General features: G+C 41.5%; 1 protein-coding gene across 5 annotated transcripts in view; it reads left to right on the top strand.

The window, feature by feature from the left end:
- The window catches only part of LOC124798196 (speckle targeted PIP5K1A-regulated poly(A) polymerase-like), a 178,280-nt gene that overhangs the window by 142,099 nt on the left and 17,836 nt on the right, over positions 1–18,345 (top strand). The gene's annotated exons all lie outside the window — the stretch shown is intronic.

The raw sequence follows: 18,345 nt of genomic DNA on the forward strand, positions 1-18,345 counted from the left end.
AGCCTTCTAAAATCTAGAAATATGGACTCAATGTGAGACACCTTGTTTATAACACTGATGACTTCGTGTGATTTAAGAACTAATTGTGTTACGCAACAGTGATATTTTCTGAATCTTTCTTCAAGGTAATTCATAACATTCGGTCAAAGTATATGTTCCAAAATCCTACTGCAGATTGGTGTCAGGAATATGTACTGTGACAAGAATCTGGCAAGATTGGGAATATCTGAAAGAACACTCAGAGGCTGGCTGACCGGCATAGAGTTGTCAGCAACAGATCACCAAGTGCGAACGGAAAACACAACATAGCGATGTGGAAAAACAGCAGTGATGTGTTATGGCTAGTGATATAAGGGCGAAATGTAGAGCTGTTGCATCCATTCCGGAAGAGTGGAGCACGGCATGAATAGCACTTCCAGCAGTTTGTAGTCTGTAATTAAAATGAATTTGGTCTTGAGCTTGTAGAAATAGAACTTCTCAATTGCAAAAACATTCAGCAAAGCTTCATTCTCTATCTGCAAGTAGGTATTTTGAACAGGTGTCAACGTCTTTGATGCATAGGCAATTGGTTGCTCAGAACCATCATCATTGCTATGTGCCAGCACTACACCAATGCCAAATGGAGAGGCATCCGTGGCCAAAAAAAATGGATGCGATGGGGAAGAAAAATTAGCTTTCTAAATCACCAGGCCAGGACACCAGATTCCTGCCCACGAAATAGGTATGTATGGCCAGATAAGTCCTGAGCAATGCTTTGGAAGGCAAACTGGGGTTATGATTGGTGTACTGGCTCTTAAACCTGCTGGCTGGTGTTAGGAACCAGTTACATCTGGCAATATGCTGCGGGGCGGCAGTGTAGCTGATGTCGGTTGAGGTTGCAGAGGCTACATGGAGACCTCCACCTCCAAGCCCCATAGCCATGGAAACCGACATTGGTGTTCTGGAGCAAACTGGAGCAAAAGTTATAGCTGTGCAGTTGTGGGACGAGCACAGGAGGGCTTTCCAGGTCAGGATGAACCACTGGTGGCAGTTGGTTGATGCAGACAAAGTTGGTTGGTATGAAGGTGCTCCAGCCTCTTTGAAGTGTCAACCATCATAAGGCACCATTGGTGGGTGGTAACTGCTGCAGTTGGCATCCTTGTGTCTTTGGTCCTGTACAAGTGTCCCCATACTGCTTAGCTCGGTGGATATTGCCTGGTGTGCTGGGTCTGGTGTTTCCGGAGCTATGGGGCCAAGAGATGGAGGAGAGGTCATGGTTGCCATCCATGAAGGAGCTCCACTGGGCTGCCGTCATGGATGTCAGTGGTCTGGTATGCGCTCAGGAACATTGTGAGTGCTGCTGTGGTGGTGATTCCCACTGCAATGTTTTATGCTTAAATGTCTGCACCGAATGCGCTGCTTCCCCATTTCAGGGTGTGTGAAACTGTAGACTAAATAATTGTTTGAGTCACAGAATTGTTGCTGTGAATTGGGGTTTACTGTCAGATGGGATGGTTCGAGGAAGTCCTTTGATAGTGAGAACCTAGACAAGCGCATTAATTGTGGCATCTGTTATGGTGAAGTCATGCTGTCCACATATGTGAGAGTAAGTGTCCATGACAGTGAGCCACGTATACGTCAGGAAGAGATGCACAAAGTTGAAATGAATGGAGTCACACAAGGGGATGAAAGATTTGTGTGGTGTGAGTGACCTGATGATGTGTACATGTAAAACAAAGGCACACCATGGCTCTATGCCCTTATTTAAACCTGGTCAGTAAGTGCAGGAAGACATTGGTGATGACTGACAGACAATTGGGAAGACGAGTCCAGGCCTGTAGCTGCAAATTGGTGGTCTTTGAAAAGCATATGGGCCACCAGTGGAGCACATAGCACATAACTCACCAGAAGACTATGTAATGCGAAAGCCATCCAAAGTGTGTCTGTGTTCCATGTCTTACCTGCTGGTGAAGGGCAGGATCCAGTTCTGAGCGTAAGCAAAATAGAGTGGAACCCAACTCTGGAGCCTGCACTGTGCCCATTCCAGAAGACTGGAGCACAGCCCGAGTAGCGCTGCAAGCGGTTGGGATCCAATTCTGAGGGTAGGCAAGATAGAGCAGCATCCAACGAGGGTGCCATTGTGCTGTGCCCATTCCAGAAGACTGGAGCACGGCCTGAATAACACTACCATCAGTTTGGATCCAATTCTGAGGTAGGCAAGATAGAGCGGCACCCAACACTGGAGCCGTTGTGGTGTGCCCATTCCGGAAGATTGGAGCACAGCCTGAATAACACTACCATCAGTTTGGATCCAATTCTGAGGGTAGGCAAGATAGAGCGGCGCCTAACACTGCAAGCATTGTGCTGTGTCCATTCCAGAAGACTGAGCACAGCGCAAATAGCACTGCCAGCAGATGGGATCCAATTCTGAGGGTAGGCAAGATAGAGCAGCGCCTAACACTGCAAGCATTGTGCTGTGTCCATTCCAGAAGACTGAGCACAGCACAAATAGCGCTACCAGCAGATGGGATCCAATTCTGAAAGTCGTCAAGATAGAGCGGCACCTAACACTGCGAGCATTGTGCTTTGTCCATTCCAGAAGACTGAGTACAGTGCAAATAGCACTACCAGCAGATGGGACCCAATTCTGAGGCTAGGCAAGATAGAGTGGCGCCCAACACTGGAGCCATTGTGCTGTGCCCATTCCAGAAGACTGGAGCACAGTGCAAATAGCACTACCAGCAGATAGGATCCAGTTCTGAGGGTAGGCAGGGCGGAGAACCCCCAACGCTGAAGCTATTGTACTATGGCCGTCTGGAGGACTGGAGCACAGCCTGGATAGCTCTACCAGCAGTTTGAATCAGTTGTGAGGATAGGAAATATAAAGCTGGACTCAATGCTGGAGCTGTTGCACTATGCTCATTCCGGAAGACTGGAGCACGGCCTGAATAACTCTACTACCAGTAGTTTGGCTCTGGTTCTGAGGGTAGGCAAGATAGAACAGTCCCCAATGCTGGTGCTGTTGCGCTGTGACCATTCCAGACGACTGAGGCACGGCCAAAATAGTGCTACCAGCAGTTTGTAATCTGTGATTAAAATTAACTTCGTCCTGAACATAGACACATGAAACTTTTTAACTGCAAAAACAATCACCGAAACTCTCTTCTCTATCTGTGAGTAGTTGTTTTGTCATACATCCAAGTGAGCATCAGTAATATGTGAGCTACGTGAGACAAAATTCACTATTCTTCAAAAAAATAAAATAAAAATAAAAAGATTCTGAGCTGACAGCATCATCCCACAATGAGACAGTTGTCTACGAGATAATTAGTAATGGAATAAATGATTGGCTGGGATCCGAACGAGCAGGGCATTACTGTGGGCTAACACTTGTATTGGGCAACAGAGAGATATAATGAAAGTTTATTTGATTATTATTTAATCAAACAGTGCTTTAACTCATTTAATGGAAGTGTGTTTTATCATTGTTTAATTAAACTGAGATTGAACTGTGATTTTGCTCATACATGTTTACTTTGGTAATGTAAAGATAGTTATTCATTACGTGTGTACAAAGTATGCCACACACCCGCTCATGTTATGATAAACCACGTGCCTGCTCAATTGTTAACAAGGCCACAGCTGATTCTTGTTCAACAGAGCTAGTGCTCCATCTGTAATTATCAATATGTCAATGTGACTTTATAAAACTTACCCTCTTTCTGATAATTTTCTACTTTTTGAGCTCTGTAACTGTGGTGCTTTCTCATAGCTAATAAAGTAAATCTGCTAACCATTTATTGTTTTAAGAGATTTAATTACAAGCAGTGCTAAAGAGCTTATTTACGTCAGATGCATATTAATACTTCAGAGGCTCTTGTTGCCAGGAAAATATGTGTATGATCTGAACTCAGGTATTGACACAGTTTAGCATGGTACAGCATAAGAAATATATTTAAACAAGACAGGATAAAGAACTGGGCATAGTTCATTGCTGTTGTAGTCTGTCACAACATTTTATCAGATTCACGTTAATACCTTGGTGAAGTCTTGAGACTTAATGAAAGACTAGCAGTTCTTTGGTGTCATGTGCAACATCTTTTAGCAATGAAAGACAAGCAAGTTGCACATCAAAGATTGAATCAGAGTCCTATCAGCAGAAAGCTGTGGTGTTTTTCACATGAAAAGAACTGTAATATGCACATTATGAACTGGAGTAAAATAAAGTCTTGGCATTTTTTTCCAAGCTCTGTAAACTCATATGATCACTTAAGTATGAAACTCAGGAACTTCAGGTAGTATATAAATAATTTAGGAATGAAGGAGACCAGTCACTGAATGGCAGAAGCATTGAGTTGTTGACAGGCACACACAGAAGAGAAAGAAAACTTGCTAGCTTTCAGAATAAATCCTTTGTCGAGCTACAGTACAAATACATGCACGAAACATGTCGTATGTATTTGTATTCTAGCTCAACAAAGAATTTATTCTATTAGCCAGCAAGTTTTCTTTCTCATTCTTATGTGCCTGTCAACAGCTCAACACATCTGCTATTTTGTGAGTGGTCTCCTCCACCCCTAAACTGTTTACATTATGAAACTCAGAAAGGATTACTTGAAAATGTATAGCTGTTGGTCACTTTTTTTTTTAATTCACTTATGCCAAAATACTTTCCAGGTTTTCACCCATCATCAGTTTCCATAATACATATTCATTATTATTCTGTTTATGTTTGCTGAAGTTTCAGTGCTGCAGCTGTGTTTATATCACACACACTTTTAAACACACTTGTTGCATGACATTTGCCATGTGACTAACTTATGCAACTGTTTGTGTGTCATAAATTTCACTTAAAATCAAATTACAATTTTCTTGCATGTTCAGATACAGTTTCCAAAGTCAGTTGTATTCACAAACTTGCAGCATGCTGCAGGTGAAAGTAGGTCTGCAGCTTGTCTTGCAATTGAAATAAATGGTTATAGCTCCATCATAAGTTGCATTGAGAATAATCTATTTTTTATTTCTTGATGGTGACTAGTTTTGGACACAGATGCAACTTATGATGGAGCTACAACCATTTATTTCCATTGTATTTCTTTTACTTAATGGTGCTGAGCTTGAAACCTGATCCAAGTCCCTGTATAAATGAAAAAATTAACTACAGATTGTGTCATATTCATTACATAACATATGAAGGGCATTTGAAAAGTCCGTGCAAAAACAAAAGCTACTCATGATTTGGGGTAAACCTTTTTTATTTTTCAACATAGTCTCCTTTTAGACTTATACACTTCGTTCAATGCTGTTCTAATTTGTTGATCCCTTCCGAATAATAGGAATTGTCCAAGTCTGCAAAATAGCTATTAGTTGCTGCAATCACCTCCTCGTTTGAATAAAACCTTTGTCCCACCTGCCATTTCTTCAAATTAGGGAACAAATAGTAGTCCGAGGGAGCCAAGTCTGGAGAATAGGGGGGATGTGAAATGAGTTGGAATCCTATTTCCAATAATTTTGTGGCCACAACTGCTGAGGTGTGTGCTGGTGCATTGTGTGATGGTAAAGGACTTTTTTTGCGGTCCAGTCGCTGTGTGTGTGTGTGTGTTGTTGTTTTTTTTTTTTTTTTTTGCAGCTCGGTTTTCAAACGGTCCAATAACAATGAATGATATGCACCTGTAATAGTTTTCCCCTTTTCCAGATAGTCCATGAGGATTATCCCTTGCGAATCCCAAAAGACAGTCGCCATAACCTTTCTGGCCGAAGGAATGCTCTTAGCCTTTTTTGGTGCAGATTCTCCCTTGTTAATCCACTGTTTAGATTGTTTTTTGGTGTCAGGAGTATAGTAATGCATCCATGTTTCATCCACAGTGATGAAACGACGCTTAAAGTTCTGCAGATTCTTCCTGAACAGCTGCAAACCATCCTTGAAACACTTCGCACGATTCTGTTTTTGGTCAAGTGTGAGTAATTGTGGAACTCATGTTGTGGATATCTTTCTTATATCCAAATGTTTATGCAAAATATTATGTACCCATTCATTTGAGATTCCCACAGCACTAGCAATCTCAAGCACCTTAACTCTACTCTCATCCATCATCATATCATGGATTTTTTATCAATGATCTCTGGAATCGTAACCTCCACAGTGTCCAGAACGTTCAGCATCACTTGTGCCCATATGGCCACACCGAAAATTTTGAAACCACTTATAAACTGCTCTAATCGAAGGTGCAGAGTCATTGTAATGTTTATCAAGCTTCTCTTTAGTCTCCTGAGGCGTTTTGCCTTTCATAAAGTAATATTTAATCTCCACACGAAATTCTTTTTTGTCCATTTTTTGACAATCACTCAACTTCCTTGAGTCACACGAATGCCAAACACAAATACATAGACCAATATGGCTGAAACTTGGTGTGTGTTCTTTCCAAAGGTGCAACTAACTAAACATGACCTCGATACGTGCCGGTGGTGCCATCTCTCGGGCTTGGCACGGACTTTTCAAACACCCCCCGTAGTGTGTGTGAAATATAATGACTAGGGCTTGCTTATTTTATAGGCAAACTTTTGCTTATTCAGATTGGTGGAGCAATGGCTTTTAGTAAGCACAAATTGAACATTAGCATCTAGGATGAATGATATAAAAAAGGGCATATTTTAAATTAAGAAACAGCAAATTTTAAGGCAGACTTTAAATGGTTATTCAACTAGTGGAGCAATTACAGATTGGATAGCACTAACAGAATGATAACTAAATTGTCATAAAAAATATACATGTAATATGGCATGGTTTACATATATGACTGGATGATCTCAAAGCCAGAATATTGATATTTATTTGGAATAATGTAGCAATGGCAATTGGGTATCACAGAAGTTGGTTGGCTATTCATGTTCTGTTGTCGCAAGTATCTTTGGAAAATGGTAGAAGGACAGTGAAACCACAAGTAGGTGACAAAGTTTTGGACGTCTAGACTTCATCACATGATGAAGTTGGAAACTTCCCCGCTTTATAAAGCATGATAGGTGACAATCTGTGGCAGATCTGATGACTGAGTACAATGTTGGTGCAAATGTTTTGGAGCACACCATTTAACGCACATTGTTGAACTTGGGGCTCCACAGCAGATGACTTGTATGTGATCCCATGTTGACCCAGTGACATCATCAATTACGATTGTATGAGACAAAGGAGCTCTGAGGATGAACCTTGTATAAATGGTAACATGTTGCCTGGTTGGATGAACCACATTTCTTATTACATCAAGTTGATGGTCATGTCCAGATATGCAGTCATGCAGGTTAATGTCTGCTTGAAATATGGCCTGCGTCACAGGTACAGCCCAATGGGATCAGTACTATGCTGTAGTGAACATTCACCTGGGCTTCTGTGGAACCTGTGGTAATAAAAGCACCATGACTGCTGCAGACTATGTGAACATTATTGCAGACTATCAGCATCCTTTCATGCTTGATGCCTTCCCTGACGGAGATGGGATCTTCCAACAGAATAAGTGTCCATGCCACGAGGCCAGAATCATTTACAGTGGTTGAGGAGCATGAGAGTGAAGTCACATTGCTCTCTTGGTCACTGAATTTGTATCATCTGAATCAAATGGAACACAATTGCAATGCTGTTCAGTGTCAGCTCTGTGTCTGCAAACTACCAGTCCATAATTTATGGGAATTATGTGACCTGTGCATAGGCATGTGATGAAACATATCCCTAGAAACTTATCAACCACATATCAAATCCATGTCATGCAGAATAAGTGCTGTATTGTATTCCAAAGGTGGACCACCACTGTATTAAATAGGTGATCATTAATGTGTATAATTTTTTTGTGTCATTCATACTGTGTGTAAATCTTCTGTTTCTGCTATCCAACTCCTCATCACTCTTCTAATCTGAATAGGCAATAGTTTGCCTGAACAATAAGCAAATTATAGTTCTTACAGTACATGTATTGTATGCTAAGCAATGAATGACACCAAAAGTAGCTTCAGTTTTTAATTCATACTGAGTCTTGTATCAGGTTTGGAGATCATCACTATTAAGGCCAGTAACATGATTGACATCAGAAGTAGTTTCCAAACCTACACAAACTTGTAATTTCAAAATGCACAAGTTAGCCAAATGGTTAATGTTGCGCTGCAACAGAATACCAATATTTTTGAAAGTGTGTATGATTTATACGTATCATTGTATCAAAAATCTACAGGATACCAAGTTAAATTATGTTCACCTTAATGTAAATTAGATGTAAATATACAGCATGCAAAAATGTGGTACCAAAAATCAGTTGACATAAACAAAATAACAATGAATATACAACTGTATTATGCCGATTATGGATGGGTGACAACCCAAAACATGCATTGGCATAATAAAGTTGTAGGTTACTTTAATTTTTTGAATAATTTAATTCACAACCATAGAACTCAACTGGCATGCCGAATAATGAAGGGGTTACAGTGTGTCAGAAGCAGCGTACCAAATAGTTATGCGGTTTTGCAGCATGACTGCCAATAACCGTAGCCAATTTTTGTAGGCATATTACATCACAAAGTGAAACAATTGAAAAAAGTCAGATTAGCTGTTTCTTATCCTTGACGTTTCAGCAACTTCCACTGACTAGACTACAGTAAGAATTGGAATGTGTGCAGTTCTCTCACACTATTCACACTGTTGTCATAACTGCATTTCTCCAGGCATCAAGATATTGCACTTCACACTAAATATCTTTAAGATTAGTAATGAGAAATTATTTGGACTGTCAATATAGTTCTTTCATTGTTGTATTACAAATGAATATGTACTTGGACATTTGATTTCTGTGATTTCTGATTTTAATTACACAGTGGTAGTAAAATTGAGAGAAATGGCTGTATTGAGGTTGAATATTAATTTGACCACAGGTGTTTTTTGTGGTAGACTTGTTGGCTCAGAATTTCATAGAGAATTAATGCGATAGGTGCACTTGAGGATACTTAATTCACAAATATTAATTTAATTGCCTGTCATAAGTGGTAAATAAATTCAGTGTTATGAAATTGTGTTTCAGATGAAAAACGACTTGAGACTCTAGGTTGAATTGTATCAACCCACTTCTTTACAATTTAGACCTGCATATATGTGTATTGTAGTTAAGAGCACAAGCTTCTTTTGTCAGTCTTCCTGTAGATTGGGTGAGTTAACATGAAGAGAGGTCACTGTAAAAGGAATAAGAGTAATCAGTAATGTCACAGTGCCATTTTTCTCAATGTCTGACAGTGTGTCAGTATTTTGAGGCTATATCTCCATAGCTTGGAAAAGACTGTCTACACTACTGTGCCTTATACAGATGATTTCATTAAACTTCGCTGGTGGGTAATGAGGATATCAGCGCATTCCGGAAACTGGTGAAGGACGGCAGATTCAAACATAACATCAAGTAGAGGATTGTTAAGACTGCCTGTTCCTGCAGTTTACAAGACAACATTAGAATGAGGAGTAACAGCTATGGAAATTCCTAGTTGGACTAATATGTATAATAAGGGAAAGGCAACATCTCACCTATAGTGGATTGCTGCATGGATCACAGTACCATGCAACAGGAAACAAGCAGTCACACAAGCTTTTGAGCTCTTGCCCTTTTTCTAGTGAAAATGCACACAGTCACACGCATGACCACATAGACACGCGGCAAGTGTGCTCTTGGGTGTCTGTATGGCTGTGTATTGCGAATGTGTATACTTTGTAATGGTGGATATTTTTTTGTGGGTACAACACAACCCTGGATGTGAGCAGCTGGCACATTGAGGTTTTTTGTATGAAAAAAGTTTAGTAGTATTACTTCTGACTACATTAATAGCACTGTTTCAATTGAGCTGAAGAGTGCATAGTTTCATAGCTATATTATTCCATGAAAGCAACAGAAGAAGAAATAGTTTTTGCAAATCTGGTCTGTTGAGAAGACATTGCTGACTTTTCCATTAGACAAATGCTTACACGTTTAATGCTCAATATTCAGTAAAGAGGGAAGAAAATAAAACATGTTGCAAATAGCTAAGGTGCAAAAAATTACTCCAAGATCAGGTTTGCTCCCAGCTATGTGTCTATTAAAAATTGTTGTAAATATTCAGCAGTATTGGCTCCATAGCCCTTATCTTGTTCCATTTGATTTTACTTGGCTCCCAAAATAAATACTTGACTGACAGATTCTCATTTTCTGTACTAAACAACCTCTGCCATTGGCAGCACCATAAAATATGTAAAACATTTTTTTGTGAGTGGTATTGAAAATGTAGAGATTTACTGAGATTAGTAAAAATTATTTTGAAAAGACAAAATAAAACAGATCACTATCACAAAACCTTCCTTGTACTCTCTGTTTGCACTTGATACCTTTATTGCAAATAATTCAGAAGCTGACATCAGTAACACATTTATTTTATTTACTATGAAAGATAGAAATAAAATGGACATGGACTCTGCATAATGTAGGAAATAAACTTTGGTGTTAACTGGAGTATTGGAAGAGAGATTTTATCACTATGCACAGTGGTTCATACAGTATCACTTCTCTGAAATCCAAACTATTGAAATTATATAAGTGTCATTAGGTAATATAAGAGCAGTTTTACGAATGAAGACACTCTTTCTTCCTCCACCCTACTGACCCAACAGAACCCCTCATCTCAGTCCACCTAAAGCACTGCAGTCATGGTATTGTGTGTTCAGCTGACACATTGTTTCTGCAGAATTTTTCCGACAGCTAGCAAGTTTTCATTCTTTCCTCTTCTTCTCCGTTTTTTTGTGCCTCTCAATGACAACGCTTCTACTATTAGGTGATTGGTCTCTACCCATATATTGACTATTCAATAACTCATCTGAGTGATACTGATACTATTGATATTTCAAATGTCTTTTCAATATATTGGATTTTCAAAACTTCATAAAGAGTGATTATTTTAAAAAAGTTGTTAGGTTTGAATCAGGGAACTTATTATTTAAATTTATTCTGTCAGCAGTCTGTCATCATTGATTTAGGCATATTATCGATAAACTTATTTCTATTAAAAAAAATAGTTTTAACATTTTTGTTGCTATTAAATTTAAAAGAATATTTTGGAGCTGGTTAATTATGCTAAATCTATGTTTACAGAGACCAGAGAGAAAGCTTTTCTCAATTGAAAGAGCAGAAACATTAACAGATCTTAAAGCTATACTTAATATTCAAGTTCAGTGTTTAGAAATGATCTTAAAAAGTGTTGTCAATTTAGATACTAACAAAAAATTGTCAGATCAAGAATAGAACCCTTTCTCACACACACACACACACACACACACACACACACACACACACACACCAAAGGCTAACTTTTCGCACATGAGAAACTGTAGGTTACATAGAACATTGTTATGCATATATTATGTATGATTTTCAGTAAGAATTGACATATGCTTGCTTAAATATTTTTGAAGAAAAGCATTCAAAAAATAAATAAGTAAGTAAAAATTTTTAAATAGCTTTGATAAGAGCTTACCACAGTCTTATTTCTTTTTTGAGTTGTGGTGCAGTCTGACTTTCAACATAACCTTTTAGCTGGGACAGAAATCACAACAAAACTCAAGTACTTTCTTGTTAAAACATGAAATATCTGGTACGCACAGCTGAGATTTTTTTACATCTCTAAAAAAAAAAAGAACCACTTTGTGATTGATAGCTAGTAATGTTGACAAAAAGAGTGATATTTGTGTTTAGTTAAGGTATATGGCAAAGAAGAAAGGCGCTAACATTTTCTTGGTCATGTTAAGTGTGAGAAACTTGTGATGTGGCAGTAGTATATGCGAAGTAGCTAAATGATCTCTTCTCCCCCCCCCCAAAAAAAAAAAAAAAAAAAAATCTCCACACATCTCTATTAGAAGCAATGCATCACTATGCAGAGAAGTGCATGGCAGAGGGTACTTTCCATTGTACTACACATTAGGGGTTCTTTCCATCTATCACATATGCAGAACAGGAAGCATGAATGCCTCTGTGCTCATGGTAATTAATATAACCTTGACATCATGGTCCCTGCAGGAGCAATACATAGGAGGCTATAGTCTATAGTATATTCCTAGATATCTCACTTAACAGTGGTTCGTGAAACTTTGTAAGCAAGCTTTATGGGATGGTCTGCCAGGCTCGGTCAGAGATCAAAAATGTATTTAATATATCATTTCACCAACTAATAGACAAATAAGTGTGCTATATTTGATATATCAAGATTGCTTCAAAATCAAAATAAAATCATAAAATAATAGGTACTAACCTTACAGATGTGAGAGGTATTGCATAGCTGTGGTGCTAGAAATACTAATGAATCTGTGTTTTGTTGTTTTGATTGTAAAGGTATGTAGAAATGAGAATTATGAAACTAGCTGATATCTAGATATGGGAGATAAATCAGTATCGTCAATCTATTGATGTGTTATATCAGTATGTGAATATCAATATTTTGTTCTGCAAAATATGGTATTTGCCATAAATCATTTATTAGACAGCAGGCATTGTGGCCAAAATTACTGCACTGAAAGGCTACTGATTCAGGCTATTAGCTGGATAGCATTGAGGAGTGCGCCAGTGGCTGGTTATGTGTCATCAGGCATTCCTTCTCCCAAGGTTTGAGTCTGTTGGGGTGCAGGTATAGAGAAATCCAGCACAAAGGTAGTGGTATGGCTGCTGGCACCTAGCTGCAAAAAAAGCTGGAAAAACAACATGGAGAAGAGGTACACAGTGTGGTGTTAGGAGCAAGTGGATGACAAAGTGAGCAGTGTTCTGTGCTGTGATTCTAGAAAATGATGCACTAACATTCTCTCCAGTGTTGATATCAGTCTGGAAACCTTGCTTCATAAATTGGCTGATCATTGAAATTGGATGTTTTAATTCCTGTGGCCTTTGTGGGCTTATGTGTTTCTCCCAGAATGACCCAGTATTGCCTTTGGCTTATCATTCTCCTTCCTGCCATCTCCCTCCCACCCTCAATACAGGAGGGCTAATAAGCTTTCAGTAGAGAAACTTTTGTGTTAGCAGAAGAGCCAACACCGTGCTACGAGTGGGGGCCGAAATGCACGTGTTTTAGCTCACGCAGGCTGGTGTGAGGAGGGAAGAACTATACTGACGTGAGGTCTGGAACATGACAAGGAATGAGAATTCAGAAAGCGGACGTAATTAGTTTGATACTTAACTTTAATCCATTCATGATGAACGTCGCTCTTGACAGTACATGATTCACAATATTATCTGTTCAGAATAAATTCTTGAAGATAGTAACTATAGTAACTGAATATGGCACCTTGCTAAGTCGTAGCAAATGACGTAGCTGAAGACTATGCTAAACTGTCGTCTCTGCAAATGAGAGCATATGTAGACAGTGAACCATCGCAAGCAAAGTAGAGTGTACAACTGGGGCGAGTGCTAGGGAGTCTCTCTAGACTAGACCTGCCATGTGGCGGCACTCGGTCTGCAATCAGTGATAGTGGCGACACACGGGTTCGACGGATACTAATGGACCGCGGCTGATTTAAAGGCTACCACATAGCAAGTGTGGTGTCTGGCGGTGACACCACATTCCTCCCCCGCAAATTGGCGTACAGTTGTGGTATAAGCCCTCCGCCCGCCGTGGGGAGGACCCCATGTTGACGTATGCGATGAGGTGGGGTGCCGAACAACAGGCAATGCTGTGCCACCCGCACCCTGCCATTCGGACTGCGGGGAGCTAGGGAACACCTGAAAACCTACTCCAGGGTGCACACCAACATGCGGTGTATGCGCCCGTAGAGAGACAAGAGGGGCGACCTCCATCGGGCCGGGGCACCCGACGGGCGAAGACGACATATGGTCTAAAGCGGGCAAGAGTTCTATGTCGGAGGACAACTGGTCACGGGGAGCGATCGGCGGCGTATGATCCAGGGGGGCACCCGGCTGCAGTGAAATGTCCACTGCGGGCGTCGCCGGTGAGAGAACAGGCGGCAGCGCGTCGCCATGGGGCAAAATGGAATGCAGCGTCGGTAACACCTGGGGCTGAGGCGAGCCAGTAGATGGGTTCGTGGGACACTGACCAGATGGCACTGTCGCTGAAAGCAGACGGCGAGCGGCAGATCCTGTGCGACAACAGAGGTGCAGCTGATTGAGATGCCGGCGCTCCTCACCAGAGGCCCCCAAAACCAGATATATAGCGCGTCCGAGGCAGCGAAGAATGCTCCCTTCGAGCCAATGCCGTGAACCTCGATAGTGGCGGTAGTAGACAACGTCGACTGGGGCAAACACAGGTGTCTGCCGCCACACAGGAACCTGATGCGGCAGATGTAGCAATAGCAAGGACATCGAGGTTCGATGATGGCAACCGTGGAGCAACTCAGCCAGCGAGCGACCATCTCGGGGCTGAGAGCGATATGAGGACAAAAAGAGCAATAACACGTCCTCCCAAGAATGCGACTCTTTCAACTTCAACATCTGTGACTTGAAAGTCCTGACCAATTGTTGAGCGGCACCGTTTGACTGTGGCGAAAATGGCACAGACGTCACATGTTGAATACCATTGGCCTTGCAGAATGACTGAAATTCTGCGGACCGGAATTGTGGGCCATTGTCGCAAACAATTGTCTGTGGAAGACCTTCAACGCAAAAGATAGCAGATAACGCTTGGATGGTGGCAGATGATGTCGTGGAAGACAGCCAGACGACAAAAGGAAATTTACTGAATGAATCTATCACAACCAACTATTGAGCATTGCAGAATGGACCAGCAAAATTGATGTGTAAGCGTTGCCAAGGGAAAGTGGCTTTTGGCCATGCAAAGAATTTCCGCAGTCGTGCTGATTGTTGTTCGGCACACACCATGCAAGAAGAGCACATACTCATAATCGCGGCATCGATTCCGAACCAAGTACAGTGCTGACGAGCAAGTTGCTTCGTTCTCACTATATCCCAACGTCCATGGTGGAGAAGCTTTAGGACAGAGGACTGTAACGAACTTGGTACCACGACCCTGGACTGATCATTATCAGAACGCAACAGCAAAACACCACGTCGAAGAAAAAGTCTCCCCTTGTGAGCAAAAAATCAGCGAACCAACGGGTCCCCGATCCGTGACTTTGACAAGGGCCATTGCGTAGCAACAAAACGCAGAATGGTAGCAAGGACAGGGGCGGCATTTGTGGCTGTAGCTACACAACGAAAATCAATCAGAAATGATTCAACCACATCATCGGTTTCCAAATCAATGAACATGCAAGCAAGTTTAGAGGAATCGAATTGAGCAACAGGCAAACAGGAAAACGCATCGGCGTTTCCGTGCTTAGCAGTGGACGGATACAAGATATCGTAGCAGTACTGCGAGAGAAAAATAGACCAGCGAATGAAGTTCTGCGCTGTACGTGGAGGCACAGACTTGTTCGGATGAAAAAGTGATGTCAAAGGTTTGTGGTCTGTGATTATGGTAAAGTGACGACCATACAAGAAGTCATGAAACTTTGTAACACCAAATATGAGAGCCAATGCTTCTTTCTTGATCTGTGAATAATTTCTTTGCGCAGCCGAGAGCAATTTGGACACACAAGCAATAGGGCGATAGTGTGAGCCATCTTTGTACCCAAGCACAGCAACGATCCCGAAATCCGATGCATCCACCATCAACAAAAGGGGCTTTTGGGGATCAAATGGCATAAGGCAAGTATTGGAAAGGAACGCCGATTTCAACCGGCGAAAGGCGCGTTCGCATTCCATCGTCCAGACGACAGAACACCTTTACCGCGTAAGCGATGAAGCGGAGCTGAAATGGAAGAGGCATGCGGCAGATATCTGTGATAATACTTGATTTTTCCCAGCACACTCTGTAGCTGCTTCAAATTCTGCGGCGAAGGCAAGTCTTGTATGGCACTAGGTGCGTGGGACTGGGATGTATGCCTTGGCCATTGAGTACATGTCCCAGGTATGGCAAGTCACTAGCAAAAAACACACATTTGTCCTTCCGTAAGAAGACCATTTTGTCGCAAGACCTGAAATAATGTTCAGAGATTGGCTAAATGTTCTTCTTCCGTCTTTCCGGAGATCACAATATTGTCCAGATACGAGGGTTGTTTTTTAAGTAAGGGCCGTTCGCGTGTATAGTCCCGTAGTTCGCGCGGACGCCGCAACAAGCCACTGCGCCACTTGCCGGCATCCTTCCCGTTCACACTGATGCAAGTTGCAGCTCTGTAGCTGACGTGTACGCATCGCTGTGCTACTTTATAATGTTTACGATTATTGAATCGCCTGCCGCATGTGAGATACGGTCAGTGATACGTTTTTTGACCACGAGAAGCCTATCAGCTGCAGAAATTCATCGTCAGTTAACAGAAGTTTATGGCTTGAATCCAATGAGTGAAGGTAAAGTGCATCAATGGGTTAGAGAGTTTAAAAATGGCCGTCAAAACGTCCATGACGAAGAACGCTCAGGCCGGGCCTCTGTGATCACTGATGATTTGGTGGCTGCAGTCGAAACAAAGATTCGTGAGGACAGAAGATTCACAATTTCTACTCTTTCTTTGGAATTTCCACAAGTTTCAAGATCGGTTTTGTACAAAATTGTGTCTGAAACCTTAACTTTAAGAAACTGTGTTCTCGGTGGGTACCCAGACTCCTCACAGAGGATCACAAAGGGAAGAGATTTGCCACTTCATTGGACTTTTTGATTCGTTATGAGGAAGAAGGGGATGATATGTTGAGTCAAATTGTCACTGGAGATGAAACATGGGTATCCCATATCACTCCCAAAAGCAAGCGACAATCGATGGAATGGCGACACACAACCTCACCCATCAAGGTCAAAGCCAAACAGACGCTGTCACAGCGCAAGATTATGGCAACTGTGTTCTGGGACCGGCGCAGTGTTTTGCTAGTGGACTTTATGCCACAAGGAACGACAATCAACTCAGATGCCTACTGTGCAACTGTAAAGAGGCTCCGCAGAGCAATTCCTAGGCCTCACACCTCTCAAAAGACTCGGAATTTGATTGATTCTTTTGGCTGGGAAGTTTTGGACCATGCACCATACAGCCCCGACCTTGCTCCTAGCGATTTTCACCTTTTCCGGTACCTGAAACACCATCTTGGCGGGCAGCGCTTCAATGACGATGATGAAGTGAAAGTGGCCGTGAACTCTTGGCTGTCGGAGCAGGCAGCCGAATTCTTTGAAGAGGGAATTAAAAACTTAGTTGTACGGTATGACAAGTGCTTAAATAAACAAGGCAACTATGTAGAAAAATAGGTAAAAGTATGTAAAATCAGAAAATAAGTTTTTTTACAAAAGTATTTGTATCTTTTTTTAAAAATAAAAACGGCCCTTACTTAAAAACAACCCTCGTAGTTTGCTGCAGTAGGGATCGATGCACAAACAGTTTGTAGATATTGTTGAAACAATTCACACCTAAATGGTAGTCGTTTGAATTGATACAAACCAAGATGCATGTTAACCACCAAAACGCGCTGGGATTCTTTGTCCACCGGTATTTGAAAGTACGCTTCTGCTAGGTCCACCTTTGAAAAAGATGTGCCTGGGCACAGTTTGTCGAAAAGATCTTCCGGGCGGGGTAAAGGAAAAGTTGAAGTCACTGGTTGTGGATTCACTGTTGCCTTGAAGTCCACACAAAGTCTCAATTTTCCCGAAGGTTTTGGCAAAATTTCTAAGGGTGATGCCCAGAGAGAAGCCTGCACACGTTCAATTACACCTTGTGATTCCAAATCGTGTAATGTTTTTGCGACCTCATCACGCAATGCGTGGGGAACATTGCGCGCTCTGATAAATTTCGGTTGCGCATTTACTTTCAGTTCCAAATGTGCTTTATAGTTCTTAGTGAAACCGAGGTCCGGTGCAAAAATGTCTGCAAATTCTTCACATAGACGAAAAACACTGTCTGAAGGCACAGTCTGGTTCACTGATAGGACCTGATTACTATAGACAAGTTAAACAACTGAAATGAATCGAAACCAAACAAGTTCACTGCAGAAGAAGAACGAAGGACGTAAAATGACACAAGTTTTGTTTGTCCTTTGTATGTTGCAAGAAGGCTGCACTGTCCTAACACAGGGATCTCTTGACCTGAATAGCTAGTTAACTTAACATTTGCGGCATGCAACGGAGATGTGCCGAGCAGTTTGTAAGTGTCTTGATTGATCTGTGGAACTGCAGCTCCGGTATCAAGCTGGAATGGTATCACTTTGCTGTTAATGTCCAAGTCTACAAAAAGTTTATTGTCCTGCTGACGACAAGAGCAACTGTCTCATGCAACGTGAACTGACACTGATACAAAATCACTTGCGACTTGACGGGAGTTCCAGCGATGTCGACGCACACTATTTGTGG

This window comes from Schistocerca piceifrons, chromosome 5 (genome assembly GCF_021461385.2).
Source record: "Schistocerca piceifrons isolate TAMUIC-IGC-003096 chromosome 5, iqSchPice1.1, whole genome shotgun sequence".
Taxonomy (NCBI): domain Eukaryota; kingdom Metazoa; phylum Arthropoda; class Insecta; order Orthoptera; family Acrididae; genus Schistocerca; species Schistocerca piceifrons.